Source organism: Meleagris gallopavo, chromosome 7 (assembly GCF_905368555.1).
Source record: "Meleagris gallopavo chromosome 7, MGAL_WU_HG_1.1, whole genome shotgun sequence".
Lineage (NCBI taxonomy): Eukaryota > Metazoa > Chordata > Aves > Galliformes > Phasianidae > Meleagris > Meleagris gallopavo.
In genome coordinates, this window is record NC_139410.1 from 72,480 (window position 1) to 93,831 (window position 21,352).

Consider the following 21,352-nt stretch of genomic DNA (forward strand, 5'->3'; position numbering starts at 1 on the left):
CTGCTTTCTGCATCAAAACATTGCTTTAGTACAAAAGGCTCCGAATACTGCAGTTACAGAAGGTTTTGTAGGAATCATGAAATTTGCTCTGATACCTTTTACATGGCTACTTTACTCTAACGAGGTTGAACACAAATGCAATGGGGCAAAGGAAGAAAACATGAAATTATAACAATAATTACAAATACAACCAGGGCTTTTTACAAGATCCCAGACCGTGTTTCTTTTCTAATTATTGCTAATTAGTACTAGAAGAAATGATTATAAATGCCATTTCTGAAAGAAATAAGAAAAGGAGATAAAGGGTCATGTATTCATTTTTCCTATGGAAATTGTGATTACTCATTTAACGTTGCTATTTTTAGATTGACTCAAAAAGGTCAATCATCTCTGATTTGAAACAAACCAGAGAACTGTCAGTTTTTCCCCTCCCACTCCCCTTCCCACTCATGCCTTTAATACCTACTTATATTTATTATTTACATCATACAAATTTAGAAAAAACAGTAATGACAGTAAATGACACATACACTTGTATGGGAACTGCTGAATCAGAGCCTGAACTTCTGATTGATCACCTGAGGCGAGCACTGAGTCAGCCACGGGAGCACAGGTGAAGGCAATTCACCTGGGCTGCAGGAAGGGGTGGAGCCTGGCTCCACCTCTCCTAGAACCATTTAAGAGCTGACTGCCAGTAGGGAAAGATCTCTTCTGGAGATTCCCTTCTCTGGAGATTCATAGTAAGTCCAGGATACAGGTAAGTGTTCTAACTATTCTGTTTTGGAATAACTGCATAGCTAAACTCTAGTACATTTTGTAACTATATCATCTGTACATTCACTGATTATACAACACTGAAACACAGCCAACCAAAAGGGGTGCTCTACCTTCACATCACTTATTTTCTCCTTCTTCCCAATCCTTATCGGTCTGTAATAGCTCATATACTGAATTGAGGAAGAACTCCACATGAAACTTGAACAAAAAAAAAAGAAAGCTATTCTATAACACAATTTTGGGAACTTCGGCAAGTGTGCACACAGGCTTCCTGCCAGCCCTATGCATTGCCAAAAGTGCTTCTGTGAGAACCACTTAGCTAATCATGTTTTAAGATGCATAGAAAAGGCCTGCTGACTCAGTATGACCAGACTAACGCTCCCAGCCACACTCTCTTTCAGCAAAAAACAGACATGTCGGCAAGGAAGAAATAATCATTCTTCTCCTCCAGCCAGTCATGTCTTTCATTCAAAACATAAACTCTTCACTACTTACTTGCTGATTCCTTATCTTTATTTGGCAGTTAAGAATCCAGCCCTTAGGCTGGCACTTGTGCTCTGGTCCATCACAGACCATCACAGAATGGTCACAGTGATCTTCCAGGCCTTCAGTGGAGCTATGCACCCAACAATGCTAGTGCTCTGCAAATCATTGGCAGACACTTCAAGTCAAGTGCAAATGACTGATGGCATGTTATAAATGGTGGTGTAATGAACGTAGAGAAGCTGTACCAGAGTACATAAAGTTGTTAAAGAATCCTACCCTATAAAACAGTTGTAATCAGTGCCCTGACTTGTAGTTTAATATGCAACATACCTCTGCAGGGTTTTCTTCTTTTCTGTTCCAAGAATAAGCCACAGAGGTTCTGGAAGGTAAGTGTACATACACCAACACAACTTGGGGTTGACATCAATCTAACCAGGGTATGTGGTTGAGCTGCGTGTCTTGTCTTTTTAGTCTTGGAAGTATCAAAACACATCATTCTTCTGGAAAGAGGAAAAAAAAAAATGATAATCCGGTCAGATAATGAGAATGAGAACATAAACTGCTCAGATGAAAATGTCAGCACAAACACTTGGTCTGAAATAGAGGGTCCTAATCACTGGAACTGATGGATAGGAAGAGAACCGTTTCAAATCTGACAAAGCAAAATGTAATTATTATCAAAGTGGTGAGAGGGCAGGTAAATGACTTGCCCCCAAATTAAAAAAGTCAAACCTAGTTAATTATATCTCAGCTAATAAAAACAGCAGTGATAAGACGGTTACAGATTGGTGAAAAATTAATGAAGTCTTTAATGAACTTCATGGCAAATTATATAAATCAGAGCTAACTTAATAAAAGCCCGGAAGAATTTTAGCAGCGATTAGATTTTCCAACTGCTGAAAGATAAAGGAAATAACTCTACTAAAATCCTCTATCCTCTATTAGAAGATTCTGGAAATCATTAAACTAGTGGAAACAGTGCCAACGAGTGACAGGTTCAATACACCATTAATTAACTCAGCTTAGAAATTACTTTTTACATGTCCACCCCCCCCAAACTGACCAGAGTATTTCAAAATTCCTGCATATCAAGCAACTAAATCAATGTTTCTTTTTTGATGAATGCAAGGAAAGAGGCGAGTCAGATTCAAGACCAGGATTCCTCCCAGCACTACTGTGAGATAATTTTGCGTTATATGTCTAGGTGTTTAGACGTAGAAAAACTTGGAAATGGGCAGCAATTTCAACAGATAGAATTAGGAACAGAGCAATACTTTGAAAGGCACAGACAGTGGTTGGAGCTTAATTTCCATTACATGTCAGGATGTTTAGAACACTTAGTTTTCCATCTTGCCTCTGACACTCTACTTAAACTTAAGAAATGTTATCTTGGAAACAGATTAAGAGAGGAGCCTAGGCCCCCTGCAGGTTTTTCTAATTTATATTAATTATGAGGGAATAGTAAGGGAACAGGAAGAAGAAAAAAAAAAAAAGAATGTGTCCCATCTCTTAAATCATGCCAAGAAGGCTTGAGCCAAATTAGTCACATAAGGATCAGAAGCCAAGGTCATAAGAAAAAAGTTGTTTATTTTCTGAATTTATCAAACTAGTGAAAAGAAATAGCTCTCGGTCAATTTCAGAATTGCAGAAATGTATCAGAAAAAATATTCTAAACAGCAGCTATGTCTGAGCCTGTATATAAATGCAGAAAATCATTAGAAAGACAAAGATATCATGAAAGGATGAATGAAGAACAGGTTTTGTCTTCTTCCAGCAAGATGGCTCTGAAGTTCAACTGTAAGGACATCATGTAGTTTATAAATGGAATGACAACATATATTATTTTTTTTTTTTTTAGAAACACTTTTTCCCTCCATATCACTTTTGCCACTCTATATCCTCAACAGCACCTGTAGTCAACTCACAGCATCAAAGATCCACAAGGCCCAGTGATGGCTGACTATCCTAAGAAAAGGAGGGCAGTAAAGAATTCTCCTGGGACCACTGCTGTGCCCAGGCACAGACAATGAATTCTCCTTTAAGACTTGTCGGTCTCATTTCTAATAAAGCTAAAAAAAAAAATATCTTCAAACTATTTCTATATAAACGTGAACAATTTGTGATCGAAGTGTGCTCCATGCAGAACTGTGCTGTAACTATGGAAACTTACATGGAGGGAGACATCCACTGTAAATCTATAAGGATCTAATTTGGATGAGATTTAGTTGTACTAGTCACCGATTTATGAATATTCCAATCATGTAAAAAAAAAAAAACAACACACCCTAGTTTCTAACAGCATTGTTTTTAAATAGGGCAGCTCTGTGAATGAGAATGCTATTACCAGCATTTACACTGAACAGTTTCTGTATCTTATTTTATGATTCTTTTGCAACTTGGTATTTTGTAATCCTTTTGCTATAAAGGCTTGGTTTTCTTAAGCTTCAAGTACTCCTCTCTTGTTTGTCCCATTATGTTTTTCATATGTGGACATCTGGTAAACATGTCTTTTTTTTTTAAGTATCTTCACATTCAACCCAGCTACAGGGTAAGCTCAGAAAAAAAAGGGAGGTTCCTCTCATTCGCTGCTTCAGGTGCAATCTCTCCTTAAAATCTTTAGCTATCTATAGCCTCTCACCTAGGACAAAATGCCAAAACAGTGTTTCCTCATGGTTTCACCTTGTAACCTTTCTCAGTGAAAGGTTGGCCCTCCTCTCTCACTAACTTGAAATAGAACCTCAAATGGCAGCTTTGTTTCTAAGGCAGCCAACTTGGTGTTGAAGTTTGGGGAGTTAATTTGTGCCTGATAGGCTGTTCTGCCTACTTACAACTGCAATTTACAGTACATAGAAATATGTCTTAGAGTATAGATCTGAAATAAATTTCCACAGAAGTCAAATTTGCAGAGGACATTGAGGTTGTAGTTTGTCTTTTTACTGCTAGTCTACTAGTGAAGTCAAATGCAGAAAGAGAATGAGTCATGAATCACCTAAACTCAACCAGCGTGTCTTAATGCCATAGCAGAAAAATCTCCCATCCAAGATATAGTTATTTGTATGGGAATGCATTGTACTGACAACAATAAAATTTATGTGTACCAAATCTCCTTCTAGAAATCCAGGGTAACATCCTCAAAAGAGTACAGCTCTAGGGACAAATCAACACTGGTGGTGTGGGCTGTGAAACTGCACTCATGCAGCAAGCAGGAATGCAATGCAGCTAAACGTATTGGTAGCGGTGTGGGTTTTTTGGAGTGCTTTGTTTTGTTTAAAGCACTGTTCTGATCACTGTATTGCAAACAGCATCTAGAGAAGCCTTGGAAAAGACTTAAGAAGAACTCTGCCTTATGATAGACTGCAGAGTGATGTGAGAGGCTCTGGGGAGCCTCAGATTACATGCATCCGGTCTCTCACAAAGCACCTGTTTTCTGACTGTAGAGTTACTGAAGATTGTAGGGGCCGACGATATACTTTTCCAACAGAAGAGATTAGTCCACTTGTAACTGTTTGAGAACAAGTCAGCAAGCAACTGCTAAAACCTACCTGGAATGCCTCACGTAGGCTGGGCTATCACATCAGTGTACTTTAATATGTGAATTTTAATTTATTATTGATGAAAACAAAAAAATGAAAGATTCCCACTGGTCAAATTTGTCCAGTAGAAGGATACTTGACTATTCAGAGTTGTTAAAGGACCTCTTGTGAGCAATACCAGGAACATTAACATAGTTACCCATTTACACTCAATGAAAAAAAAAAAAAAGCTGTTTGCGCGGAAAGAATGCTTAATCCAAACTACTTTAGCCTTTACTCCAGCCCTGATACACCCAAGCATTTCTTCATGTCTAGAACCTCTTCATAGAAAAATGGAATGGTTGGGTTTGGAAGGGACCTTTAAGATTATCTGGTTCCAAGTCTCTGCTATAGGCATTCCCTCTAGACCAGGTTGCTCACAGCACCATCCAGCCTGGCCTTGAGTGCTTCCAGGGAGGAGAAATCAGATCATGCTTGGGATAGATTTGTTCCATCAGCTGCATCATGCAGCCCTGACAACCTAGCTCTTACATTAACCTTGCCTGCAGGTTACAGGTCTGTCGGATAGCTTCATGGAAAAGAAAGAAACATCATAAATTTTCAAGGCAGTTACTGTCTTCAGCTTGCCACAGGGCTAAAAGCAATTAGTTGCGTTTAATCAAAATGGTTGTCTTTTAAACAACATAAACTTATCCTATTTTCTCATTTACCTTCCGTTTAGTACAGTGGTTTCAGGACTATACTGTAGTATTTGACATTCTGACCTACATCTCGTTTTTGGGTAAAAACAGCCGTCACTCACTGTGATTCCCCTTTGGAAACAGGTATTCCCTTTTGAAATGGAGCATTATGAGCATTTGGGCATGTTTTTCCTTTACTTCCCCTCATTTGCACATAGGAAAGTGAAGATGGAAATTTTGAAAGTGTAACAGACACAGTGCATGCTAAGATCAAAGTTAAGTACATCAAAATATACCTGTGGCAGTACCTTCAGTCAGGATCTCATCAAGGTTTGTAGGAGCAAACTTTCAGAAGTGTTCTCCAGTTGAGGTTGCTTTCATTTTGCCACTTTAAGGCATTATTTTTCACAAACACAGAGCACTTACCACCACAGTTCCCCCTTACCAGGCAAACTGCTACTGAAATGCAGGTTGGAGCTGCTCTCTACCACACATGCCACAGAACAAGGAGAAAGACGTAAAGAAGACTGAACAGTGGCAAAATGGGGGTTCCTGGTTAAGGTATGTATTAGATCTTGTGTATTTTTAGCCAATTATTTCACATTTTCAAGTGTTCCTGAGATAAAGGAAAGTCTCTCGAAAGATGTCGATCCTTATTCCTTTAACTGAAATAGAAAAGAAATGGGTGCACTCAGTGTGCAGAATGGATGGGCTGAAAGAGCTTTCACTAAGATATAGTTATGGGGCACACTTAAATTAAGAACTGAGATTTTCATTAAGTCAAACCTTCTGTTTCTGAGAGCAGCCTGTTCTGAACACAGGAGACACTTTGTTCTGTGTGGTTCGCAGCACATGTACACGCAGGGCTTTTGCATGGGAACCTCAACTTCTGTTTCTTTCACAGCGTTAATAAAAGCCAGATCAAAAAGATGAGGCTGTGCTTTGTTACGGAAAACATAACAGTGATGCTATGAAAATTAGCAATGAGACCAGATGGGCTGCAGCTGTCAAAGGATGGAAAAAAAATTTTCCAACGGATGGAAAAAATTCCCTCTGCCCTTCCAGTCACCAGCCAAGGAAGTACAAAACTATGTGGAAAAAAGTTTCAGCTGCATTCTTTAAAACATTGCTCTTTCAATCCCTCTGCACGAATGTATTCAGACACCTGTAACTCCCCTTGGCCACCCAGAACTGACAAGTATCCCGACACTGAGCTGCCATATCTCAGTGCTGGGCAGAGGGAGGAGCTGATGGGACTGCCCCAGTTTCACACAGCCGCTCACTTGAAAAGTCACAGCAACCATTTCACAGCATATTTAATTGGAATCCTTATCCGGGCTACCACCAGGCTTATCCAGCACGTGATTAAGGGATAAAGCAGTACATACTGAAGCCTTCAAAGCCAGCACCTACAGTAACATGATTGCAACAGAATCTCAGATTTGTTAATAGGAAAATAAGACACTATTTCCAGCTCTCAGTTATGAAAAAAATCTGGAAGGCCAGAAGGCAACTCTGTCATAGTGCTGGAATATGTAAAAAGAAAAAAAAACAAAAACCAGGCTGCCTTATTTCAGACCCAGGAGTCATGCCCATCTCTACTACCTAATTAATTGTATAGGTGAGCTTGCAGGAAGTGCAATTATCTCTCCTTCTTGCTGAGTTTTAAGGTATCTGGCAAAGAGATGGGCAAAATTTTTATTAGCTTAGCAGGAAGTTTGCAACTCATTTTAATTTCAGGAAGCTAAAAGTATTTTCAAAATTGGCAAATAGTTTTAGACATTCTAAGGCAGAAAATTTTACAGGAAATGTTTCAAATTTGAAGAAAGGGACAAAAGATTTATAAAAAAATATTTTTTCACATATAATTCTCCATTAGACCAACAACTTAACTTAAACTTTTTTGTCTTAAAAAAAATATTCAGAAGCACATTCTCTCTTTTCAACAAAAAATCATTTTCCCCATCAACACTTTTCACATAAGCTGCAAAATCCCATCCCCATCTCCCTGCCATCCACGGCCCTGGAGCATGGTGCAGTTTGTTCCTGATACGGCAGCCACTTGTACATTAAAGTGCAAAACGCAGTGGAGATGCTCCCTGAACTCCAAGCTGTTCAAGTCCAATCTTGTTCTGAACACTATCCGTGACACTATTTCCAAATAACGGCTTTTTAAACTAGCAAAACCTCACCATTATAAATAGCATTGCTGGGTGTTTGGAGGTGACGTGGCAAGGATATGACAGCAGTCCCCTGAGAGCAACCTCTGCAGCGGCAAAGCCCTGCTCTCACTTGAGCAGCCATGTGCAGTCCTGCTGCTCAGGGCAGAGGCTTCTGGAGATCACAAGCTGCTACTTGAGCATCAAGTCTCTCGGAGACAGTGCAAACAGGAGAAAAGCAACAAATGGCAGTTGCTGCAAGTAACCTCAGTACATGCAGATAGGGTTACTTCTCTGAAATGATGTATAAAATACAATAGGCGTTACAGAAAATAGCGAATGGGGTAAGAACCATATAACTATTGATTTGAGCTCAAGATTTTAGATAGCTTTCAAAAAGGTTTATTTTAAATACAAAACTTTCACGGGAATAAACATCAGTAAATGTTTATGTCCTCGGTGCAGTGGGAATGCTGCCTTTGGCAGGACTAGAAATGGTTGTGTGTGAAAAACATCGGAGTACAGCTGCCAGTGGAGAACTAACCGGGGTAGGCATCTTACAAGGGCCTCTAAGTAGGTTTTCTTTACATAAATATAATTACAATAAGCACATACGTTCTCGACAAGTTAAACCATCTTTGAATTTTTAAGATTTGCCGATAATCCATCTGCAACTCTTGCTAATATTTTTCTTCCTGTAACACATGTTCAGATTGCTCTTCCACTACTGCTAGAGTGGCTGTCTAACTCTATCTAGTCTGTGGAGCCTGAAAAGTCTATGGACTTCCAACAAATCTGTACTTCTCCTCTTTCGGGAGTACTTACTAATATTTCATAGTTGTGGAAAATAGGACAAAAGAAAAAACATTCTTTTCTTAATTCTGGTATCTAAAAGCACCCTTGTTTCATAAGGTTGGCACCCAGTGTCTCTGAATTGATCATTTCTTCCGGTCTTTGAATAGTTGAGTTCACTACTACAGGAACGAGGATGCAAATGATTTTCGATGACAGGGCCGTAATGCATTTTCATTCACACAGTTTCAAGCAAATGCTGAGGGAAACATAGACGTAACGAAACACTTACAGAATATCATAGAAAATCTAAATTACACTCAGAGGTGTTTGAAGTATTCATTAAGGTGTACCACAATGCCAGATGTTTTTCGACCACAAAGACTATTGTGTCTTACTATGGATTTCACAACAAATTTTCAGTGGAGAAACTCAGTCAAACAACTTAATATAAAAGGATAAATCTTCTGTTGGTGTTTTGCTCCAATCTATACTATAAATAAAAGAAATCTACTGGATTTATTTTCTGAAGTATGAAAAGCAAGCAAAAAGAACAACCATGCATATTTGAACAATTTCTATATAATAACATAAAAAAAAAGTACAGGACTGCTCAAAAATGCTTCTTATTGCTTGGAGATTTCCCAAAATATTTCCACTTGCATTTTCACTAAATTAAGAGAAGAGTTACGAGCTCACTGAGTATTGATTTACCTTGATGCAGCATAGCCATAAAAAGTTTGGTGTTGAAAGCACATTAAGACAGTTCATTCTACTCTTGGATGCAGCTTTCTGTTGACGTCTATCATCAGTCTGGTCTTCTTTTTTTTATGAGAAACACAAAGGACACCTTCATTGGGTTTTAAGGTAAATAAAAGTAGAAGTATACAGGAGTGAAATAACTCACTTGGTATATGTGAAAAGCAGTCAACAGTGCTGAAATAAAATTGAGTGAACTCAATCTTATTCTCCATGCGTCAATGAACTAAAATGAAAACTTCAGATATCTCTTTAAAAATTACAAACTGCAGAAGCTATTTTTTTTCCTCTAAGAAGTCTGATTACAAAGTGTCCCCCACACAGAGAGACCAGTGGTCTGCAGGCTTTGAATGCCTAAGAGTCTCAAAAGCAAGACAAAACACGCAGCATCTACTCAAAGACCTGTGTTGATTGGTAGCAGTTACTAGTATGGTAGATTAGAAAACCTAGAAATAAAATTGGTTTCAATTCTCCTGTTTTCTTTCACAAGGCATTTTACTTCCTGTAAAAAAGAAGTTACTTTTTTCATTTTCAGTCCTTCATTAATGATTCTTCTTCTCTCTCCCCCTTGTGAGTAGGATACTGTTGTAATGTTAACATGCACAGCATGATGATTTCATTAAATGATTTGCTAAGACCTCATGCATAATCATCTCACTGAAAAATAATGAATAGTCATTTATGTCCTGCCAATTAGTAATGTACAATAATAAGGGCTGATGCTGGTTTAACCCTTACAATGTACCTGAGTGACTAATGTAAAGTATGAGAGGATGCTTTGGAAAAAGTAGCTATTCTATGAATTATTCAGATAAAGCACTTTGAGTATTACGCATTAACTATATATGATCTCCTAATTAATAATGCAGTCTTTTGTCATATATCACTTGTACATCATTAAGAGACAGAACGTTGGGTTTTATTTTATTGTTGACATATAATTGCCAGCAGGTTTCTATCTGCTCAGCTATTTTTAGGTTACTTTAAGACATTTCCCTTAAACATATTCAAAGTTGGCAGATACAGAATTTCTATGGAAAATTCTAAGAGCTCACTTATCCCAGGAGAGAGATGATCGTATTATACCTGTACAGAAAGGATAGATTCTTTTAAAATTTCTATTATATAATTTTCTGTTAAAGTAATGAGCCTTTAGTTCATACAGTCTTATGAAAATATTTGAAAACTTCAACAGTTTACTACAATGAGAAAACGGCAAATGTCCTGTAGTTGTGGGTTAGCATATCTGGTGACTTTTTCCTTAGGAAAGAATTTTTAAGTACAGAAAAGTTGACATAACTAAGCAAGAATGTATTTTCTTGACAATGAAACAGGATAACTCTTTCAAACCCCCAAATCCACAAGCTGTAACTTTGCTTGATTCAGCTGCCTAACCCAAAAACCAGCTCATAACTTCATTACTGAGGGAGCGAGTGCTAAGAACTGCTAGTCAGGACTTGAGGGCGACTCTTTCACAGCTTTGTAGGACCCTACCCAAAGATGCAATCGCAAACTTAAAAAATAGCTTCTGCCAGGAGGCTAATCAATATTAAACAGCTTTTAGCCTTTCTTTTCTGTAGTTTGAGGAGAGATTCAAAATGCTTTTGATTAATTCAGAAGCTGTTTCATACGATATTTTATTAACTTCTGCAAACTGTATGAAAACATCTCAAAACATCTCTTAGATAGCCTCAGCAAGAGCTGAAACAAGTCCCACGATTCAGCAGTATCCCATATGGTACTTCATATGTCACAAAACCTGCCTGGATCTTGAAAGATAAGGTAATTTTTTTCCTCAAGATCTTAAATTTGCTATACAGCAAACATCTCAAGTACATCCTCCTTCCCGGTTCTCTATCTTGGAAAATGCAAGTTTCATGTTGCTCAATTCTTACAACACTGTGAAAGAAATTCAATGCTTATCTTCCAATGACTGCTGCCTGGGGTCTTGGAACTCTCTTGATATTTGCAGGTGTGAACCACTGCAGAATATGACTTATGAACAATTAAGTACATAAAAACGTAGTTCCTCTTCCAAATGGAGATAAATAGCATCATCTCAAAACACCTCCTGCTATATTCAAGATCCTCCTAGATATTCAAGACCAGCCTGGACACTTTCCTGTGCAACCTACTCTAGGGAACCTGTTTTAGCAATGGGGTTTCAGTGGATGATCTCCAAAGGTCCCTTCCAACCAGGATAATTCTATGATTCTATAAATATGAGAGGCCTTGCTTGCCACTAATTAAAAACAGTTTATTTTTTCTCTTGCATTTACACATTATTTTCTGCGCTATCTCCAATGCCCTTTCAAAGAGAAGCATGGTAACATTGCTCTCAACTTGATAAAGCATGAATGAGGAATAGCAAAAGGATTTTTAATGTGAAGCCATATGGAATTCCTTTTACAGCATAAGCAGCTCTTTTTACAGCCTTTCTTGCGAAATTTCTTATTACATTAATTTCAGCATTGACAATGAGTGGGCATCAAATCTCTATGGAAACCAAGCAATTCTGGCAACAAAACAACTGCTGTTTCTTGAAATGGTGAACACTGAGAGGCATGGCCAGAAATAGCAGAGTCACATATTTGTCAGTAGGGGCACTTAATACATAAAACAATCACTTCTTTCTGGGCAAGCAGATGCTCCAAAACGTAAGATTGCACTGTGGTACAGTATGCAAAGTCACCACTGAAAAAGCAGTTTTATGCAGTGGTGCATTGCCAGCGAGAGGTAGCTGATGTTGCAACCAATGGCCCATGCCCAGAAATTTTACTTTCCATCTACAGCTGAAAGATAACAAGACTAAGTGCCGGATTCTGCACTTGAGAAAGATCCTGGTTATATATACAGACTGGGGAATGAGATATAGGAGAGCAGCCCTGCTGAAAGAAATCTTGGTTGACAGCGAGTTGAACAGGAATCAACCGTGTGCTCAGGTAGCCAGGAAGGCCAATCACATCCGGGGGTGCATCAAGAACAATGCTGCTAGCCAGTCAAGTGAAGTGATTGTCCCACTCTACATTGCACTGGTGCAGCCTCACATCTAGTACTGTGCAGTACCTCCAGCAGGTTTGGGATCCACAGTACATAAAGGACATAAAACTACTAGAGAATGTCCAAAGGAGTGCTAGAAAGATGGTGAAGAGTCTAGAAGGGAGGAGTGGCTGAAGTCCCCTTGTGTGCTCAGCCCAGAGAAGAGGCGGCTGAGGGGAGGCCTCATTGTGGCCCGTGGCTTCCTCATGATGGGGAATGCTAGGACAGGGGCTGGTCTCTGCTCTCTGGTAACAGGGATAGAACCCAAGGGAATAGCGTGAAGCTGCAGCAGGAGAGGGTCAGGTTGGATATCACATTTACTGAGAGAGTGGTCAGGCACTGGAACAGGCTTCCCAAGGAACTGGTCATGGCACCGAACTTGCTGGAGTTCAAGAAGTGCCTGGATGACACTTTCAGATACATGCTCTGATTTTGGATTGCGTGGTCCTGCGTGCAGCCAGGAGTTGACTTCATGGTCCATGGCTTCTATGATTCCATAAAAAGTCACGTACAAAATCAGTGCTGGTTTCATAATCAAAAGATTATGAAAGTGACTATTATCAACAAACCTTATTCTGTGTCTTATAAAATTGGGCCACTACCATGCACAGCTTGCTGAGACATTAAACGCAATTACCCGAAGAAGTGCTTGGTAAAGAACTACCAGATGATGGGCATTCAAGGAACTTACACATGTCTGTGTGTAACCGCGTAATTGGAATGATGATAAACTAACATTTTTACCTGGAAAACTCAAGAACTCACTAATAGCGGCTTATTTGCAAGAAACACATCAAAATTTAACAACAATACTCAAACGCAGTATTTACTGAAATTCAAAAAACGCTGAACGCTAAAATGTTGAACTAGAGCATCCACTATAGCCAATCATATAAAATGGGTATAGGCCTCTTATGATTATCTTGCTCTTTCCTTGGAAAAGTTTCTCCTTTCCTCCTTTTAAAGATGTATCCTCTGCAGTTTTGTCGCCATTCATCCTGACACAGCAGCAGTTTCTGCAGTAGCAGGAATTAGTTGAATCCTCACAATTCCACTGGCATCAACTGTATTTTGCTCCACTAGTTCATTATGCTGGCAAGGGAGCTGATAATTACTGAGATCACAAGGGCACCATCAAAAAGCACTGTCACCTTCCAACTCAATGGCACAAATGCACTTGTGTCCTACATGAACAGCACGGAGCTTACTATCTATGCCAAAAACTCACTTAGGGAAAGAATTTCATGTCTGCAGTTAGAATAGTTGCCAATCCTGAGAAAAGAGTAGTTACTTAAATATGCTATTTTTAGCAAGCATAGCAGACTGACTTAGTTATTTCTTTACTCAATCATCTTTAACTGATCTTTCGTTGGTATCATTTTTAATGCAAGCAATTACACAACTACTACTTATCCTGTGAGTAGCAGGACTGGCCATTAACTCAGAGACTTACCAATGACTTCTATTCAAAAGAAAACATATTTTTTTTCTGTAATCTCCACTCTTAGTCTCCCCAGTCCCCAATTCCTTAGGTTTGTTTTCTAGACAGGTATTTCCTGTCTGTCATTTGCGTAGATGTTCTTCAATATTTATTTTCTTGCCCTGCTTTTAATAACAAAAATAGAGTACTGGACTTCTACAGATGGTATTTTGTTGGTAAGATAGCCGTTAAGAAAGACCAATTCAACTTAGCCATCCTGCTTGCTGCAGAAAGCAACGCTTGAGGCTAATACAGCTCTTTTTGAAGTATACGATCACAAATTTAAGAAATATGGTGCTAATAAGGCCACCAAGAATCTCTAACTGACTGACAAGGAAAGGAATGACTACAATCAGAGCTGTTATTCTGTGGATTTATGAACGATGCCACCATATAAATTGCTGTCTGGCAGTGGGCTCTAATTCAATGGCACTATCAATTTTGGTTTTGTCAGCAGGGTTTTAAGCAGGCAGCTTTATCCCTGTCCTTCCTACACAAGAGCCCTGGTGAGGAAGAAAACAGGGAACAGGTTGCCACTGGATACCTCCCATTAGAAAAGACGTGTAGGAGAAACAAGGCTGCATTATTCTGGCATGACCAGATTCTCTGTTCCTTGAAGATTCTCTACCTAATAGCTCGTGTTGCTGATTTACCTATTTATTTTTGCTGTTCTACAAAGGATTTCAGTGCAGTTGCTGCTTTTCTGTGTGCATATCTTTCTCAACACATACCTCATGAAAATCCAGTGATTTCTCTATTCTAGAGAAAGGAAATTTTACACGGTTAGCAGTATATGGACAGAAAGAATCAGAGCAGCGCTCTGAGGATAGTGTTTGGTTATATAACAAATGAGAACTTGCGAGCATTGAAGGAAAAAAATATTCACTGGCACAATCGGGGCTGTTCAAAACGGAACCAGAACAGCAAAATAACAAACGACAGAGAAGCGTTTCAAAATCAAAGGTGAAGCAGAGGAAATATTTTGAAAAATGTCGCATAGGAATAAAGTGTTTCACCGCTTGGTGTCGCTCTTAACTAGCGCTTGGGCGACGCTCTTTGTGAGAGCAGGAAAAGTATCTGCAGTGAAGAGACCTGACAGACTGGGCTACATTTTGAAAACAAAATTCAGATGCTCAGAGATTTAAATAGACTGACCTAACAATTCTCCAGAAGTTGCATGACAGAGACATGTTCTACGAGGCCATGCTGTCTCTGAGGTAGATAACGATCACGCTGGTAGTTTTTTTGCAAAAGATGATGACCTATGAAACCTAATTGCTTGGCTAGTTACCGTCTCCTCTCTAGTTTTTAGAATGCATCGTAGCTCTGCGCTGTTCTTACATTTATATTTTTGCATCTTTTCCAATAAAGATTAACTTATTTGAGAAAAATGTCACATAAAAATTGGTCTTAGCCACCCTGGTTAGTAACTGTGCCTCTGTATGAAAAACCTGTAAGCTAAACCACTGATATAAAACACTCAGAATCTTGTAGGTCACACTGCTGAAATAATCTGAATAGGTTATACAAATGCTGATGAGTACAACCAGCAACTTCTACCACATGCCAAGCATCAGTGACCACAGCTGCAGGTACCCTTGTCACTTGTCCAGCTTTGCACAAGGTGCTTCCCTACAGCACAGTGCTGAGATCACCAAGTCCTAACACGAACGTATTTTTCCCACCTCAAAGTTATCAACAACATTTAGCTTCCACTAGCATCACTGAGAGTGCTGCTCCCATAATTACTACTCAGCAGAAAAGTCTCTTCTGTGTGCTTTGCTGTAGGCCTCGCCAGTGGGATAAAGTTAGGGGTGGAAAGGAAGGAACAACACTGAGCCGATCGTGAACTGCTTGAAAAAGGGTAGTTAAGGAGATGGGTAACATTACTACATTACAGCTTCCTGATTCTGCTTCTTTGCAGGGAATTGACTTTCATATTTGTTACCCACAGAGACAATTTAGAAAAGTGGTAGCTCAGCTACGATGCTTGGGTACTGGAAAACTCAGCATCAGCGCTGGCTCATCCTAACATATTGAGCTGTAGCTTACCATGGATGCAGAGGGACTGTCTGCCATGCAAAACTCCATCTCTGACAAAAGTCAGCAACGGGCAGCATTCGCTGGCTCCAAGATGTGTGAAGAGTGGGCCATTTACACGGAGCAGTGGGCAGTCTCAGGATTATCTGCCCTAGCCTCAGTTTCCTTTATCTCAAATCTCCCGATCATTGCCACAACCCCTGCTTTCATCCTTACACTTGTGTCATCAGCAATCCCCAGGTTTCTGTGACACTCCCCTCTATTTTTTGAGCACGTTGCCTACTCCCCCTTTCCTGAAAGATAGTATTGTTAATTGATTCAACTGGATTTTAGTGAATTAAAAGTAAAGAGCCAAACCCTAAGTGTGATGTCCTACAAGCATTAAGGAGACAAACTCTAACGCAAATTTGGGAATTCAAAGTGGGCTACCAAAAAGGCTACAGCATACCGAGGTCCCTTGCTGCAGGTCACCGACCTCTAAACTGAGACTTTCCAGCTGAAACCACTCACAACACAGCTTTCCAGTGTGATGGGAAATGGGATGGTTTAAGTCCGTGGACTAAGATGCAGAATAAGTGCCAGCTCCACCTGTTGTCACACCTACAGACGTAACTTGAAGCATCCAAAGGGACAACAGGAAATTCTAAAGGGAAGAGCAACGACTATCTGACTGTAGCCTTGTGAACTAAATCCTAAGCGACCAATATTTAATGACAGCATTTAGCTTAAACACCGAAGCATGAACACTCTCTTTTACAGTACTTTTTGAAAGTTATCCATACAACCCCAGTTATTTTTAAAGGTCTAAAAAGCCTTTTTTGAAATCTAAATAAATATTTTGCAGGTGGCAGTCAGTTTCTCTGCTACATTAAATGCTCAGTTAAAAAATATCAATTACTTATTCTTAAGATGGATATTTTCCAATAATTTTAATGATAAAACAACAGCAAGAATGTAAATAACTGAAATTAGATATGTTTCAAGTGCATTCAGAGATGTGAGGGAAGACAAAGTCTTTTCTGCACATGTATCATGAAAGCCGAGGACAGAGGATAGGGCTGAAGCAGTGATGCCCTAGAAAAACATCCATCAATCTTGAGACCCACAAAAACTGAAAAACAAAGAAAACTATTCAGGGTGGGCTCATTTTTTTGTTGTCCTGGATGATGACAGCCATTGGCCGCTGATCCTACAAATCTCTCTGTAGTTCAGGAAGACAAATTTATCCTTTTGTTCCAGTCACACCCTGGTTGTTATGTATAATAACTTGATTGTTAAGCATGACTGCAATTATGATACTTCTACATGTACAGGCAATATCCCATTATTAATTTTTAATATTGTTTCGTGATGGAATACTTGAAATCACTGATGGCTTTTTTTCTATTCATGTAATTCCTTTTAATAAATTGTTTTCCTATGTAATGTAGGGAGTTCATTAAGAAAGCAGTAAGCTGAGGAATATTACCGCAAGTTTGTACTTAAAGGAAAAGTACATAGTCAATAGAAACATATTAATTGGTGTACGTGACAACAACGATTGTTTTGCCAATATGTTAAAACATTATGAACCATGTTCTTTCTGCTTGTGTAAAAGGGCAGGAGCTGTTTATTGCTTTGCATGCTGCAGATGATCAAACATTGCTTAGGTAACTTTAAAACCTTAAAAAGGCAAGATAGTAAGATTTATCATGAGGTTGAAAGCATAAAGAGAGAGAGACTGTACATATTAGATGTTGTCTACTTTACAAAGGAAAGATGGATTGATAAAAGCTATTAGAATTTTGAATTAATGCATATTTTATAGACTCTACAACATTAAGGGGAAGATTAAACTTAAAGGTGGCCATTTCAGGCTTTATGCCGCACTTTATAATTTTATTTTCACCCTTTGAGGGAATGTGGGTGTAATGCCAGCAGACCAATTACTTACCAGAATGCAGTAACCATCTATGGCAGCTTGGCATAAGGCATAAAAGTGCAGAGGCACTTTCTCAAAACAATTCACTGTTTTGACACTGTACACAGAAAATATCTTTTTAACGCAGATGTTTTTTTCTTACTGAAAATTTTATTTTTTTTTTTCCCCCCATAAATTCCAAGAGAAACATACAAATTCTCTAATAAAACATCAAGAATAATGATGGAATAACAGGATTAGTTGCCATGGCTGAACTGAGTGAATATGAAAAGACTCAAAACATGATGCAAAACCTACTGGAAAGATCCATTGGCTGACAAAATAACTGCATGTAAAAAGTCCTCAATTTCATAGAATTAACTGCCTGTTTCTGTATTTCTGAGTTTTGGAAGCTCATGTGGTTTATGTCTAAAAATAGAATTGATATCGCAAGCCATTCAGAAACTAGAAACAGCCATTGCAGGAAAGCCGAGGGGCGTGAAAGGGCAGAAAGCCCAAGCCATGCTCAGCTGCTTCACGGAACCACAAAACTAAGGGCACAGAGAGGGCAACGAACTGAAGAAGAAAGTGGAAGAGATACATTGAAAAGGAAGTTCCATTTCAGCTGAGCACCAGAAAAGCCAAGAGACCTGTTACATCAATTTTCAGTTTCCAAAGGGGAACTTACATACGAATGTGAAAGATTGTTATAAAAGGAAGACTTAATTCTAATACAGAAGCTTAAACTGAATGTAACCTAATTAACTGTAAAGGCTTTTCTGTTGGTCTGTTTGTCTTTTGTTTTACAAATGTAAGCAAGGCAGGTGTAAAACACAACAGGAACACTGCAAACACTGAACGATTTGCTTAGGAGATAAAAACCAGAACTAGTTTCTTTCAACGCTCCAGGAGTAGGAGTGCTGCCTGGGACTTTCTAGGGCCAACAAGGATTTACCGTGAGAAAGAAGAGCTTGCAGAAGGCAGGAGAATGAACTCTCATTCCTACACACATTGAAATAAATTTAAACAAGTTATACCTAAAACTTTTGTTATGATGGACGTGTCAGACAGACCACCTGAAAGGTAAGTGTCAGTAGAATAGAAGTAGGAACAAATTGTTAAAATGAATAAGCAGCAAATCCCCAAGACCAAATGATATTCACTAAGATGTTCTAAAGGCAGTCAGGTATGAAATTACTGAAACACTATAATGTGCAACCTTTTGCTTACAACTATCTTAGCGCCAGAAAAATCGAGGTGGCTAATATGATACTGAGATTTCTGCATTCTTAGGGGAGTTGGAGAGCCACACACTGCTAGGACACAACTGCGAGCACCTCAGGACACAGAAGGATAAAGCTATAAAGGGGCAGACAAAATGTAATGCTCCAGAATGTAGCAACGCACAGAGAAAACTATGCTGCCAGCCCTCTCAGGCAGCAACTGCATTCAAACTTTCCTGCTCTAAGTTCTATGGTGACTGTTAACCACTTACGTTGGTGAGAACATTAAGTATAATACCTTACTCTAAGCACTACAGAGATAGTGGTGCTCTGAGCAAGAGAGGGGAAGACTTAATTACCTATAATAGAGACCCTCAGGTATTTCAAAGATGTTTTATGAAAAGAAATATTTGCAAAGCCTGTGTAGCGCCTGCACACAGTCTCCTGAATGAATTTTTCTTATTAATAGGGGAAGTATACCACAGTACACTTAAACACACTGAAGAAGATAAAAAAGGCAGCTTGGCCCAGTAACTTGCTGGCCTGCACCGGGCCACCCTCAGAGCTTACAACTACATTTCTCTATGTGTCTGCCACGTGTAATTGAGTGCAGATCAGTGAGGGCTTACACTGCAGTTTAGGCCAATGGGGAACCTGATGCTAATGGGTGCACTTGTTTTAAAATCTCTCATGGCACTGTTGAAAAAAAAAACAAACAAACCAGAAAACCCATCCAACATTGCCAAAGAAACGGTAAGAAAAATAGCACTTGCTTAACAATAATGAAGAACAAGAACAGGAGAAAGCAAACATAGCACAAGAAACAAAGAAGACTCAAAGGTTACAGGAAAACATGGTTTTACATGTACCTCTCATTTTTTAAACTTATCTTCCTCTATTTGACATGTAAGGAGTATTTTTCTTGGAAGGATTTTAAGAGACAAAGATCTTTTTATCCACAACCAGAATGCCATCCTCTCCGAGGCAGTGCGGTAAGCAATTAACCAGCACTAGCAACAACACAGCTCTTTAGGGTGGGAACTGAAGAATGTAATCAACAAATAATGCAAATTACTGCTAATCAAATAAATTAATTCATCGACCATGATTAGTAAAGAATTCAGATCCATTTGCAAAGTGCTGTCTGTAGCAAATTCAGCCCAAGTGTACGCAGCTTGATCAGAAGAGTTTGTAAATAACTTTACAGCTGAAGTATGTTGTTTAACTAGTGAAGATGTAACTCAGTTGCCAAAGTACTTCAGAAAACCCACAGCTGAGATACGAAGCAGCTCAGCTAGAGAAACAGGTGCCTGGATCTGTGACAAATTAAATCAGGAGAGTATTCATCTTCACCAACAGTACATACAAAGAAGAATTGTAAATAATATCTCAATTATTAAACTGTGCAACTCAGCCAAGTATATGTGATTGGAAAAGTGCGCTATTAAATTAATGAATTCATCTCAGTCAAGGCATGGAGGGAGTCTGGCCATTGCCACAGCTCCCTAAGGGCCAAGGCCACTAAAAATCCTCGCAGAGAGCTGAGGTTGGTGGGCAGATGTGCTGGGGAGTAGCACTGAAGAAGGGAAATAGGGAGCTTGAATGCATTCTGTGCCTCTAAGAACAAGCAGAGTCCTCTACAATATCATAAAAAACCTTTTCTAGGCTGCAAGTTTGTTCACGATGTTACTATTTGAACTTGCTCTGACATAAGTAACACCCAATTTTCTACAGGCTGCATAAACAGTGATATTAGAATTCAGTTAAAATTATTTTTTTTATAGGATCCTTCACACAATCCCCCATGTGCCAGGAATTCAAGTGAAATTTCGTTCATTTAAGGCAATCATAATAAATGGAATTCAATGTGTAGTTTATTACTTATTAATTTTTATACCAAATATACTTTTTACAAGTTAAAAAAAAAAGCAAGGAAAATGCATCCTGAAACATAGAAAACAAGTGCTTCTTGCACAAACTCTAGTAATAAAGATATTTATGAAGTCAGTTAACGATTCAAAACACATCCTTTACTGGCTCTTATTTGCTGAGAATACAAAGAGCATAACTGGAAAAACTTCCTCTTACTGCCACGGACACTTAAGATGGCAAATCTCTTACTAGGAAAATGGTCATTTACATCACCATCACACCTCAATACCTCAATGTGCCAAGAAACGTAGGTAAGGAATATGGAATGGAGTTCACAATTTTACAGAAGGAATAGCTTTTTAAGAAAAGTGAAACATCATTTTGATCATAAAAGGAAACACATCAGGAATTCACATGTTGATTCTTTTTACTGTTTGCCATTTCATAGCTCTAGTGATTATCAGATACTAACATGTAAGTATCTTAAGCATGGACCAAAAATAAACATTTTCTAAGTTTTAGTTCAATACTGATGGAATGGAATACTTATTCATCTTGTAACTCCGCAGGAAAATACTGCTGATGACATTGCTAATGGACAAAAATACATGT

General features: G+C 38.8%; 1 long non-coding RNA gene across 1 annotated transcript in view; it reads right to left on the minus strand.

The window, feature by feature from the left end:
- Positions 1-1,485: 1,485 nt before the first annotated feature.
- LOC146543918 (uncharacterized) overlaps positions 1,486-21,352 on the minus strand; it is a 138,373-nt gene continuing 118,506 nt past the window's right edge. The window contains exon 6 of the long non-coding RNA XR_014884442.1: positions 1,486-1,763. This is a non-coding gene — a long non-coding RNA (uncharacterized LOC146543918). The remainder of the gene's footprint in view (positions 1,764-21,352) is intronic.